Source organism: Rhinatrema bivittatum, chromosome 8 (genome assembly GCF_901001135.1).
Source record: "Rhinatrema bivittatum chromosome 8, aRhiBiv1.1, whole genome shotgun sequence".
Taxonomy (NCBI): Eukaryota; Metazoa; Chordata; class Amphibia; order Gymnophiona; family Rhinatrematidae; genus Rhinatrema; species Rhinatrema bivittatum.
The window spans coordinates 63,337,647-63,351,832 of record NC_042622.1 but is presented as its reverse complement, the minus strand read 5'-3'; the positions used below and the strand labels follow the sequence as shown (position 1 = coordinate 63,351,832).

The 14,186-nt window shown below is 43.3% G+C and overlaps 1 protein-coding gene across 5 annotated transcripts in view; it reads left to right on the top strand.

Moving 5' to 3' along the window:
- Window positions 1-14,186, top strand: part of RALY (RALY heterogeneous nuclear ribonucleoprotein) — a 918,689-nt gene that overhangs the window by 115,586 nt on the left and 788,917 nt on the right. The window lies entirely within an intron of this gene.

The following is a 14,186-nucleotide window of genomic DNA, read 5'->3' as shown; positions in this document are numbered from 1 at the left end:
CAGGTCCCTACCCAGGGAGAGAGATCATAGTTGCTGCCCACCCAGGAAAAAAGAAGTGGTGAGGTAGGGAGGAGAATGGGCAAAGAGGCCAGAAAGAATGAGGAGGTGGAGAATAAAGGCATAACGCGTAAAAAAAAAAAAAAAAAAAAAAAGTTAAATAATCAAAATATGAGAAAATAAAAAAGATGTGCAAACTAGGGAAAAAATGGTGGGCAGAGTGGAACAGAGTTTTATTCAGTTCCTAACAATTTTTAGCTGGTCTGGAACTTAATGCACAAATTTTCAAAGGACCGTGCACATAAAAAACAGAGGTTAAGCACGTGGCTGGCCTTGCACACCCTACATGCACTTTAGAACAGGCCCAGCCATGCACGTAACCCGTGTTACACGCAGAAGTGCCGGGTCCTGAGAAAGGGGTGGACCAGGACGGAGGCTGTCCCTGTTGTCCCGGGGTGCAGTAAGTAGTAAAAAAAAAAAAAGATTTGGGTAGATAGGTAGGGGTTAGGGGTCCGGGTGGAGAGGGGAAAGAGAAGGAAGGTTAGGCAGGGGGTAGAGAACTGGAAAAAAGGCCAATCAAGTCACCCAGCGTAATTTGAAAATCCCCCTACGCATGTGAGTCGTAGTCCACCTGCATATGCATGCATGGATGTTAAAATCCAGCGCACATGTGCACGCAGACATCGGATTTTATAACATGCGCACGCCAGTGCACACTTGTTATAAAATCGGTGTGTCCATATGCACACACGCGCAGTTTTAAAAATCGACCCCTAAGTTTTTTGAAAATGCTTCCACCCTTTACCATTTTTGTTTTGTGTATATCCTGTGAGTCTGAGTGAGGTGCATGTTTCTCTGGATGTGAGACTGTCTCTGTGCTTGTTTCTGTGTGTGTGGTCTAGGTCTCTGTGTGATGTGGTCTGTCTGCATTTGTCTCTGTGTCTGAGTGTGATGTGTGTCTCTTTGTGTTGTCTGTTTTTCTATCTAGGTGTGGTATTTCTGTGTCTCCGTGTCTATCTAGGTATTGGAATGTCTGTCTCTGAAGTGTCTGTGTCTGGATGTAGGGTCTTTGCCTCTCTGTGATGTATTGGTGTGTTGGGTATCTGTGTCTCTGGGTGGGCATGAGGTATCTGTTTCTGTCTGTGTCTGTCCAGGTGTGCAGTGTCTGCCTCTCTGTGCCTTTGGTGTCTGCGTGTATACATACGTCTTTCAGAAAGTTCAAGGGTGAAGGCTATGGTTTTCAAGGGTGATGAGTCAAACGAACTGAACCAAATCACTGTGAACCAGGAAGATGTAGTAGGCCAGATTGACAAACTAAAGAGCAGCAAATCACCTGGACCGGATGGTATACATCCTAGGGTATTGAAAGAACTAAAAAATGAAATTTCTGATCTATTAGTTAAAATTTGTAACTAATCATTAAAATCATCCATTGTACCTGAAGACTGGAAGGTGGCCAATGTAACCCCAATAATGAAAAAAGGGATCCAGGGGCGATCCGGGTAACTTTAGACCAGTGAGCCTGACTTCAGAGCCGGGAAAAATAGTGGAAACTATTCTAAAGATCAAAATCGTAGAGCATATAGAAAGATATGGTTTAATGGAAGGCAGTCAACATGGATGTAACCAAGGGAAATCTTGCCTAACAAATCTGCTTCATTTTTTTGAAGGGGTTAATAAACACGTGGATAAAGGTGAACCAGTAGATATAGTGTATTTAGATTTTCAGAAGGCGTTTGACAAAGTCCCTCATGAGAGGCTTCTAAGAAAACTAAAAAGTCATCGGATAGGAGGCGATGTCCTTTTGTGGATTACAAACTGGTTAAAAGACAGGAAACAGAGAGTAGGATTAAATGGTCAATTTTCTCAGTGGAAAAGAGTAAACGGTATAGTGCCTCAGGGATCTGTACTTGGACCGGTGCTTTTCAATATATATATAAATGATCTGGAAAGGAATAAGACAATTGAGGTTTGCGGACGATACAAAAATTATTCAGAGTAGTTAAATCACAAGTGGATTGTGATACATTACAGGAGGACCTTGCAAGACTGGAAGATTGGGTATCCAAATGGCAGATGAAATTTAATGTGGACAAGTGCAAGGTGTTGCATATAGGGAAAAATAACCCTTGCTGTAGTTACACGATGTTAGGTTCCATATTAGGAGCTGCCACCCAGGAAAAAGATCTAGGCATCATATTGGATAATACTTTAAAATCGTTGGCTCAGTGTGCTGCAGCAGTCAAAAAAGCAAACAGAATGTTAGGAATTACTAGGAAGGGAATGGTTAATAAAACAGAAAATGTCATAATGCCTCTGCATCGCTCCATAGTGGGCTTGATGGACCCTTGGTCTGACCCAGTATGGCATGTTCTTATATAGTTGCAATGGAGAAGGTACAGAGAAGGGCAACCAAAATGATAAAGGGGATGGAACAGCTCCCCTATGACGAAAGGCTGAAGAGGTTAGGCCTGTTCAGCTTGGAGAAGAGATGGCTGAGGGGAGATATGATATAGACGTCTTTAAGATCATGAGAGGTCTTGAACAAGTAGATGTGAATCAGTTATTTACACTTTCGAATAATAGAAGGATTAGGGGGCATTCCATGAAGTTAGCAAGTAGCACATTTAAGACTAATCGGAGAAAGTTCTTTTTCACTCAACGCACAGTTAAGCTCTGGAATTTGTTGCCAGAGGATGCGATTAGTGCAGTTAGTGTAGCTGGGTTCAAAAAAGGTTTGGATAAGTTCTTGGAGGTAAACGGTATAACTGCTATTAATCAAGTTTAGTTAGGGAATAGCCACTGCTATTAATTGCATCAGTAGCATGGGATCTTCTTGGTGTTTGGGTAATTGCCAGGTTCTTGTGGCCTGGTTTGGCCTCTGTTGGAAACAGGATGCTGGGCTTGATGGACCCTTGGTCTGACCCAGCATGGCAATTTCTTATGTTCTTAAAACAGGACCTTTCTACCACGAGCAGGCAATGTGGCTGCCTGCTGGATATCCTTCATGTGTATGTGTAACACATCTTGGAGGGCCCCAGATAACTGCATGAATGGAAAGGGGGCTGAAGCTCTGCACTAAATTCCTAAGAGACCCAGACTTCACATGTTGAATGTCAGCTCAGGCACTGTGTTCCCACCATACTGCTACTACTATACATTGCTATAGCTCTACTCGTTGTACGCAGCACTTTACAAATAACACATAAAGGATAGCCCCTTCTCAATACAGCTTACAATTAATGAAGTTAAACTCACAGGTCAAGAGATTTGGGGGGGTTTCATATAGTAAGACAATGGTTAAAATTAGTTAATGAGACTGAAAGCAACCTTTTTTAGGTGAGTTTTTAGATGGGATTTATACAAGCTGAGAGAGGGAGCATGACGCACCAGTTCAGGAAGACTATTCCGTGCACCAGGTGAAAAGCACAGAATCGGGAATCGGTGTTACATAAGGGCATGGTTATAAGTGACGTGTCTGATAAGTGGAGGGTGTCATGCTGTACAAGTCAGTGTTCCATTACCTCATACACTACAGGAGCAGAAACCTGTCATTTCCACTAATTCTTCTTGATAACAAGAATATACTATAGCAAAATAAGACCATAAGAATTTCCATACTGGATCAGACCAAGGGTTCATCAAGCCCAGTATCTTGTTTACCAACAATGGCCAAGCCAGGTCACAAGTACCTGGCAGGATTCCAAAGGATTAGTGGCTTTTCCCAAGTATGTCTGGTTAATAAAAGTTTATGGACTTTCCAAGGACTTGTACAAAGTTTTTTTTAAACTCAGCTATGCTAGTTGCTTAAACCCTATACTCCGGCAATGAATTTCAGAGCTTAATTGTTGGTGAAGTGAAAAAGAATTTGCTATGATTTGTTTTAAATGTGTTACTTACTAAAGTCATGGAGTATCCTCTAGTTTTTGTATTGTTTGAAAGAATAAATAACTGATTCACATTCACCCATTTTATTCCACTCATGATTTTATAGTCCTCTATCATATCCCCCCTCGACCGTTTCTTCTCCAAGTTGAAAAGAACATAAGACTTGCCATACTTGGTCAGACCAAAAGTCCATCAAGCCCAATATCTTGTCTCCAACAGTGGGCAATCCAGGTAACAAGTATCTGGCAGGATTCCAAGGAGTAAATAGATTCCATGCTGCTTATCCCAGGTATAAGCAGTGGATTTCCTCAAGTCCACCTTAATAATTGTTTATGGACTTTTCCTCCAGAAACTTATCTGAATCTTTTTTAAACACAGTTACACTGATAGCTTTTACCACTTCCTCTGGTAACGAATTCCAGAGCTTACTTATGTATTGAGTACATATTTTCTCTTATTAGTTTTAAATGCGTCACTGTGTTTCTTCTCGTCTTTGTACTCTTTCAAAGAGTAAACAACCGATTAATGTTTTACTTGTTTCACTCCACTCATTATTTTATAGACCTCTATCATATCCCCTCAGCCGTCTCTTCTCCAAGGTGGAGTCCTAACTTCTTTAGCCTTTCCTCATCGGGGAATGGTTCTATCCCCTTTTTCATTTTGGTTGTCTTTCTCTGTACCTTTTCTAATTCTGCTATATGTTTTTGAATATGTGGTGACCAGAACTGCACACACTATTCAAAATGATGATGTAGTGTACCATAGAGCGAAACAGAGGCATTAGGATATTCTCTGTTTTATTCTCCATTCCTTTCCTAATAATTCCTAGCGTTCTACTTGCTTTCTTGGCTGCTGCTGCACATTGAGCAGAAGATTTCAACTTGTCTAGATCCTTTTCCTTTAAAAAGGAGATAGAGCAGCTTTTAAAGTAGAGCAAAGGAGAAAGCTCAGCAGTGCATGGTTCAGAGGGAGGTATCTTCAAAGGATACTAATGAAGCATTAGAGTTAGGGCATCCTGACAGAGAGGTTCCAATAATAAGAAAAGTGGTCCAAGTGCTTATAATTAAAAACTCACCTGAGCTAAAAGATTCCAATTTATCCCTATCAACTGAAAAGCAGAATGTAAGTACAAACAAAAAACTCACTATGAAATGTTTGTATGCTAATGCCAGAAGTCTAAGAAGTAAGAAGGGAGAATTAGAATGTATAGCAGTAAATGATGACACTTAATTGGCATCTCAGAGACATGGTGGAAGGAGGACAACCAATGGGACAGTGCTATACCGGGGTACAAATTATATCACAATGACAGAGAGGAGCAACTTGGTGGCGGGGTGGCGCTTTATGTTCGGGATGGCATAGAGTCCAACAGGATAAAGATCCTGCATGAAACTAAATGCACAATTGAATTTTATGGATAGAAATCCCTTGTGTGTTGGGGAAGAGAATAGTGATAGGAGTATACTATCATCCCCCTGGCCAAAATGGTGAGACTGAGTGTGAAATGCTAAGTGAAATTAAGGAAGCTAACCAAACTGGTAATGCAGTAATAATGGGAGATTTCAATTACTAAATATACAAAATTCTTCAAGAATAATGTCCAACGAATCATGGAAATCACGGAAAATACGTTGTGACAAAGATTTGGTTAATAAAGTGTAAATGCATTAAACTATAATATTCACTTTAAATGTAGCATATTTATCAGTTTAAGGACCTTCATAACATCCACGAAGCTGCAAGTTAATACTTGTCTTGTGCACCCTTATGGATCATATTTAATCATTGGTCTGAAATCATTGCTGAAATCATATGAGCAGGCAGGTCCAAAATTACTTTATGGGACTCCTGTGAACCTTTAAACACAACATATACCCGCAGCAGCACTGCGGTGAGTGTGCCGAGTGAAATAAGTCAGCTAGAATACCCCTGAAGCAGCGGACCGCGAAACGCGCGCATCTGACCCCTGACACCGGCAAGGACTGTGTATAAATCAAGGAAGTATTCCCGCTATTTTTACATATAGAAAAATATAAGACGGAAAGTCTCAAAATGCATACCATTTGTGTGTCCTCCTAAATGGACTTTAAATGGACTAACAGACCAATGATTAAATATGATTCATAAGGGTGCACAAGACAAGTATTAACTTGCTGTTACGAGCGCGCGCGGGCGCGGTCGTCTCGGGCGGGTGGTGAGCCCTTGGGCCACGGCAGGACCCCAGGAGGAGCCCAAGGCCACACCGTGGGAGGTGAGCTGAGCAGGCATGGTGAGCCAGGCAGGCAGGAACAGAAGCAGGGAGTCCGACCCTCAGCCGGACCTGCATGCCCATGGTAGCCAGCACGGGGAAGTTGACTAATGAACGGTCCTCAGACTGTTCCCGGCCCTTTCGGACCTGCCGCAGGGAACGGCAATGGGCAGCAGGCCGGACAGAGGCGAGGGCAGACAGAGTCCTTAAACAGAAGACATCAGACGGGGGCTGAAGCAGACACTGTAGACAAGGCTGGACGGAAACATGGCACTGTCCATCAGGGCGCCCTACTCAGCCCACCCGTGGGACTGAGTCGCGGACCACCCTGTCCCAGACGCGCCCTACACAGCCCAGGAAGGCTGGTTGCGGACCACGCTGAGAAGGAGGGTGCAGGGAAACTCCAGGCGAACAGGAACTCCGATGCTGGGATACTCACATCCGAAGTCCTTACGGCTGGCAGGCAGGGAAGCTCCAGAGCCCGGGGGACGAATCCCTCCTGTTGGCCACTCCAGGGCCCAACAGGACAGAAGGCTCAGGAGCCAGACAGGACGTAGGTCAGAACAAGCGGAACTGGATCAGGATCAGGCAGCTTCAGGATCAGACATCAGGAAACACGTCTAGGCAGACATCAGGAAACATGGAGGACCTGGACCGGCAAGGTTACAGACAACTGTAATGCACAATCTGCAGGCCGAAGACAAGCAGGAGTCGGAGTCACGGACCGGAGTCAAGGCAGGCTGAAGACAAGCAGGAGTCTGAGTCACGGACCGGAGTCAAGGCAGGCTGAAGACAAGCAGGAGTCTGAGTCACGGACCGGAGTCAAGGCAGGCTGAAGACAAGCAGGAGTCGGAGTCACGGACCGGAGTCAAGGCAGGCTGAAGACAAGCAGGAGTCTGAGTCACAGACCGGAGTCAAGGCAGGCTGAAGACAAGCAGGAGTCGGAGTCACGGACCGGAGTCAAGGCAGGCTGACGACAAGCAGGAGTCGGAGTCACGGACCGGAGTCAAGGCAGGCTGACGACAAGCAGGAGTCGTAGTCACGGAGGACCTGGATCGGGAGAGGCAACTGTGTAACCCAATCCAAAGGCCTTTTGCAAGTGAACAGGCAGTCCTTAAATACTGGAGGTAGAGGGCAACTCCCAGGGAGGAGCTTGCCAGGACCGCCCACCGCTGGTCCTATAACTAGGGTAGAGAGCTGCGGGCCAGCCCCTAGAGAAACGGGCGTGGCTGGAAGCAGGAAGTCCAAACGCTGAGGCTTGCAAGCCACAGGCATGCCTCAGGAGCAGCTAGGCCTCTCAGGCCCTGGAGCAAGTCCTGGATGATGCGCAGGCGAGGCCCTGGCTTCAGAGCGGCCTCTGGAGGAAGGTAAGAGACCTCCTGCAGCGCAGCAGCAGGGGGGATCGCAACACTTGCAGCATCGTGGATGTTATGAAGGTCCTTAAACTGATAAATATGCTATATTATAGTTTAATGCATTTACACTTTATTAACCAAATCTTTGTCACTATGTATTTTCTGAGATTTCAATTACTCCAATATTCAATGGGTAAGAGAAACATCAGGGCAAGCTAGATAGATAAAGTTCCTGGATAGAATAAAAGACAGTTTTATGGAGCAATTGGTTCAGGAGCTGATGAGAGAGAGAGCAATTTTAGATCTAATTCTCAGTGGAGCGCAGGATTTGGTGAGAGAGGTAACAGTGGTGGGGCCGCTTGGCAATAGTGATCAAAATATGATCAAATTTGAATTAATGAGTGGAAGGGGGACAGTATGTAAATCCACAACTCTAGTGCTAAACTTTCAAAAGGGAAACTTTTTGACAAAATGAGAAAAATAGTTAGAAAAAAACTGAAAGGTGCAGCTAAAAAGGTAAAAAGTATGCAACAGGTGTGGACATTGTAAAAAAAAACCAAAAACCATCCTAGAAGCACAGAGCATATGTATTCCGTGTATTAAGAAAGGTGGAAGGACGGCAAAACGAGTACTGGCATGGTTAAAACCTGATGTGAAAGAAGCTAATTTAGCCAAAAGATCTTCATTCAAAAATTGGAAGAAGGATCCATCAGAAGAAATAGAATAAAGCATAAGCATTGGCAAGTTAAATGTAAGACATTGATAAGTCAGGCTAAGAGAATATTTGAAAAGAAGTTGGCCATAGAGGCAAAAACTCACAAAAACTTTTAAAAATATATCTGAAGCAGAATGCCTACAAGGGAGTCAGTTGGACCGTTGGATGATCAAAGGTTTAAAGGGGCACTTAGAGAAGCTAAGGCCATCGCGAAAAGATTAGATTATTTCTTTGCTTCAGTATTTACTGAAGACTATATTGGAGAGATACCTGTTCTGGAGAAGGTTTTATGGGTGGTGATTCAGATCAACTGAGCCAAATCATGGTGAACCTGGATGATGTGGTAGGTCTGATTGGCAAACTGAAGAGTAGTGAATCACCTGGGCAAGATGGTATACACCACAGGGTTCTGAAAGAACTAAAAAACGAAATTTCAGAACTATTAGTAAAACTTTTAATGATAGGTTACAAATTATCTGATGTTCCTGAAGACTGGAAGATGGCCAGCAAAACCCCGATATTTAAAAAGGGATCCAGGGGTGATCCGGGAAACTATAGACCAGTAAGCCTGACTTTAGTGCTGGGAAAAATCGTGGAAACTGTTATAAAGAATAAAATCACAAAGCATTTAGGTAGACATGGTTTGATGGGACACAGCCAGCATGAATTTACCCAAGGGAAGTCTTGCCTCACAAATCTCCTGCTTTTTTTGAAGGGGTGAATAAACATATGGACATAGTTGAACTGATAGATGTGGTGTATTTGGATTTTCAGAAGTCATTCGAAAAAAAGACCCACATGAGAGGCTTCTGAGAACTACAAAGTCATGGGTAGGAAGTGATGTCCTTTTGTGGATTGCAAGTTGATTAAAAGACAGGAAACAGAGAGTAGGATTAAATGGTCAGTATTTACAGTGGAAAAGGGTAAACAGTGGAGTGCCTCAGGGATCTGTACTTGGACTGGTGCTTTTTAATATATTTATAAATGATCTGGATAGGGGTACAATGAGTGAGGTGATCAAATTTGCAGAAGACATAAAATTATGCAGAGTAATTAAATCTCAAGCATATTGTGATGTATTGCAGGAGGGTCTTGTGAGAATGGAAGACTGGGCTTCCAAATGGCAGATAAAATTTAACGTGGACAAGTACAAAGTGATGCATATAGGGAAAAATAACCCTTACTGTAGTTACACAATGTTAGGTTTATCTTAGGAGTTATCACCCAGGAAAGATCTAAGTATCATAGTGGATAATACATTGAAATCGTCAGCCCAGTGTGCTGTGGTGATCAAAAAAGCCAACAAAATGTTAGGAATTATTAAGAAGGGAATGGAAAATAAAACAGGGGATGTCATAATGCCTCTGTATCGCTCCATGGTGAGACCGCACCTTGAATATTGTATGCAGTTCTGGTCACTGCATCTCAAAAAGGATATAGCTGTACTGGAGAAAGTGCAGAGAAGGGCGACCAAAATAAGGGGCATGGAACGGCTGCCCTATGAGGAAAGGCTAAAGAAGCTAGGGCTGTTTAGTTTGGAGAAGAAACGACTGAGAGGGGATATGAAGGAAGTCTACAAAATCATGAAAGGACTTGAACAAGTTAATGTAAATTGGTTATTTACTCTCTTAAATAATAGAAGGATCAGGGGGCACTCCATGAAGTTAGCAAGTAGCTCATTTAAAACAAATAAAAATTCTTTTCACTCAGTGCATAGTTAAGCTCTGGAATTCATTGCCAGAGGATGTGGTTACAGCAGTTAGTGTAACTGGTTTTAAAAAAATTTTGGTTAAGTTCCTAAAGGATAAATCCATAAACTGCTATGACGGTAATTAATAAGCAATAGTAGCTTTTGATCTATCGATTGCCAGGTACTTGTGACTTGGATTGGCCACTGTTGGAAACAGGATACTGGGCTTGATGGACCCTTGGTCTGACCCAGTATGACATATCTTATGTTCTTGTCATCACCTAGCCCGAGCCTGGATATGCTTTCCTGCCAGCCAGATGGACTCTGGATAGCCTTGGGGTTGTGTGGGTTGCATCATTGCACTAGAGCTCACGCATACATGCGGTCCGAAAGGACTTTCAGAATGGCTGCTAGCCCTGGCTGCTGGATCTCTGACACTTATCAATGCTTTGCTTCTAATTTCCATTTCTTGAAAGATGTTCTTTTAGCTATTATAGGCTTTCTCATCTCACCTTTTAACTATGCCGGTAGTCAATTAACTTTCATTCCACCTTTTCTAATGCGTGGAACACATCTGGTCTGGGCTTCTAAAATGGTATTTTTAAAGATCCTGTTATGAACTGCTCCTGTGGAAGGAGGAGTTAGCAATCTGTTATGAACTACTCCTCCAGAGGGGAGGAGTTAGCAATCTGTTATGAACTGCTCCTCCAGAGGGGAGGAGTTAGCAATCTGTTATGAACTGCTCCTCCAGAGGGGAGGAGTTAGCAAACTATTATGCTCCATGGGTGGAGTAAGCAATCTGTAATGGATCTGCTAGGAAGTAGCCATCTGATATGCTCAGCTCCTGTAGAGGGAGTAGATAACAATCTGTTACCAGTGAAGTGCTTGGAGAGGGCACTCAGCTGTAGTAGAATGTAGAATGGTGGATCCTTGGGCCAATGGCAGATGACAGCGCCCCCAGGAGGATATCCTGAGAGGGACCACCGGCTAGGATTGGGTATGGAGACAGACACAGATAATTATTTTATTATACAGGTTAGTAGAACCACCAGAGGTAGCAGTAGTGAGCTGATATGCCCAGCAGGGCTGAAGTCCCTCAGGTACTGGAACCATGATCCCAGAGTTGCTGAGCTGTAGAAAAACTATAGATAGTGAGTAGACAGGGTATGCGTATACATAGCCAGTAATTAGATGTTAACTCACATAAGGTCTTAGAGGAAACTCAGTAGCTGGAAAAAGGGTTAGGCCCTCGAGGAACAAGTACCTGGTTCCAGGGAAAGCTCTGAGAGAGTGTTGGTAACTCACAATTGTCTGTATCTGTAATGGCTTCCAGGCAGTAGAGAATCTTCAGTGTATCAGGAACATAGGCCCTCGAAGAGCGAGTACCAGTTCCTATCTGCAATCTGAAATAGAGAAAAAGAGAGCGAGGCCCCCGAGGAGCGGGTACCCCTGGTAAGTCCGAGGAGGCAGAGTGATGTTAAAAGAGGGGCATCCCCTCTATCTAATTACAGAATGAATACCAGCTTCAAACAATAATAAAGAAAGAGGTTTATTGAGTAGATTGGACGAATCCGTAGCAAGTTCGAATGTTTGTCCTTATCCGGAAGTCCGAATATTGTCCTTGCTAACTCAACTCGTTAGCGAATACTGAGACCTTTTATATGGGAAGCGGATGATGTCATCTCGGGGGTCACCCCTGAGGTTCGCACCCTAGCTCGTACATCAATGGGAGCGCGTGCGCGAGCCCTAAGTCATCAGGAACATGGCGGATCCGCAGAGTCGTGCCAGTCCGGGGACGCCGTGGCAGCAAACTTCCATCAGACCTGGAGGGAGTCGCCACAGAGATAGAGAAGGCGGAGTGAGGGTGTCGAGCAGCGACGGACGCAAAAGATCCATGCCTGATATAAACTCTTAACCTTTGCAGTTGCTCCTTTCAGTTTTTTCCTATTTTCCTCATTTTATCATAGTCAACTTTTTAAAAATTAAATGCTGTCGCTGTACATTTCTTTAGTGTCCTCCCTCCAGTTATTAAGTCAAATTTGATCATGTTGAGATCACTATTGCCAAGTGGCTCCAGCACTGTTACCTCTTGCACCAAATCCTGTGTTCCAGTAAGGACTAGATCTAAAATAGTTTCCCCTCTTTTTGGTTCTTCTACCAACTGCTTCATGAAGCGACCATTTATTTCATCTAGTGTCACAGTCCACCTCCGCTGTCCTTACTGAAGGGGTGATTCCAGCTGCAAACCTCCTTCTGATGCAGCCCGTCCGGTTCTGACATTCTGATACGATCCTGGTATCCTTTAACTTCCAGACCTTATTTTCTTTTAAGGTTCCTCGAATGGCTCAGTGCTCTGGCCTTACCCAGAGGAACTGGGTGGCTAAATGTCCCAGCAGGTTCCCCCAGGTATAAACATAGAATAACAGTTCAATGATATTTCAGGTCAGACTATTAATTCAAATTCTCAATTATAGTCTCTAGTAAGTTTGAAAAAACTCTTCATACAACAGTGCTTGACCAGGCCTGAACAGCCATATAACCGCCCTGTTTGGGGAGTTTGCACAACCCTCCCCTACTCCCCTCTGGTTGTGCTGCAGGAAGCGGTCTTCTCTTACCAAATCAAGCAAAAACCCCTTGTAACAGTGCTAGAAAAACATTCTTTCTTAACTTTAAATTTTCCCTTCTCTTATCAAAGTCACTCACTCAGTTTCCATGCTTGATAGGGAAGATTCCTCAGTTAGCAGCTCCATGTCCATCTCCTCCTCTGTCTCAGAAGAGCAGCTCCTTTCATACTCTTTCCCCCACTTGGGCACGCCCTCTTCCTCCACCAGCATTGACTCAGCTGAATCAGATTCATTGTCATTCGATTCAGCTGCTGACTCCACTTCCTTCTGGGCACTTGCTTCCCTTAGCTGCTCAAGGATCCTGGGAGTTGTAGTCTTTATTTTGTACTTGGATGCCCCCTGTTGTTCAACTCTGTGACTCTTGTTCAGGCCATTTTTCTCTGTGTTCCCCGCGGGATGTGGGGCACAGTTGAGTTTGCTACATAGTGTGTCCTGCGAGATGCAGGGCACAGTTGTTCACCTTTTATTTCATTGGGAGAGTGGGCTGGTGCCCCTCTCCCAGGCAATTTTCGTATGGTCTGAAAATAGGCCCCCTGTTGTTCAACCCTGAGGTTGCTGTTCTTCTTCTTAGTATATGTCTGCTTTTTATGCCTCCTGTCCGGTTGTACCTCATTATATTCATTACAAGAGGAACTTTACCTCTCTAGCATGTCCTGATATGACATTCACCCAATCAATACTGGGGTAATTAAAATCACCCATTATTACTGTGCTGCTGATTTTGTTAGCTTCTCTAATTTCTTTTAGCATTTCATTGTCTGTCTGTTCATTCTGGCCAGGTGAATGATATTACACCCCCCCCCGCTATTTTATTCCTTTTTTCACCTGGAATTTCTATCCATAAAGATTCAACATTGCATTTTGATTCCTTCAGAACATTTATCCTGTTTTATTCAATGCCCTCTTTAGTATATAGTGCCACCCCTCCACCCATTTGATCTATCCTATCATTTTGATATAATTTGTATCATGATTTACAGTGTCCCTTTGGTTATCCTCTTTCCACCAGATCTCAGATATGCCAATTATATCCTCCACTTCATCCAGTACTATACACACTAACTCTCCCATCTTATTTTTTAGAAGCCTAGCATTAGTATAGAACATTTCAAAGTATGTTTTTTGTTTGTATTAACAAACTGCTTATCAGTTGATGGGGTAATTTGAAATCTTTCTGCTCTGTCTGCGCTTTACTTAAAGGCACCAGGTTCACTTTAGCATTCATTTCAACCTCTCTACTGGGATGCCCTAATTTACCTGTTCTCTTGGTATCCCTCAAAGATACATTATTCTGAACCATATACATTTGAGCAACTGTCTGTTTTCCCTCATCATCTAATTTAAAAGCTGCACTATCTCCTTTTTAAGGGTTAGTGCCAGCAGCCCGGTTCCACTCTGATTAAGATGGAGCCCATATTTTTTTAAAAGGCCACCCCTTCCCCAAAATGATGCCCAGTTCCTAACAGACCTAAAACCCTCTTCTCTGCACCATCATCTCATCCATTCTTTGAGACCTAAATATTTTTGAAGCATTTGTAATTTATTCTTAAAACAAAATATTTTCCTCAACTTTTTAAGGGTGTAATGCCGATTTCATTATAGGCAATCTCTTATAGCTGAAGATGAATGCCTTCTATATAGATCTGAAAAGGACTGAGGTTGATCATGG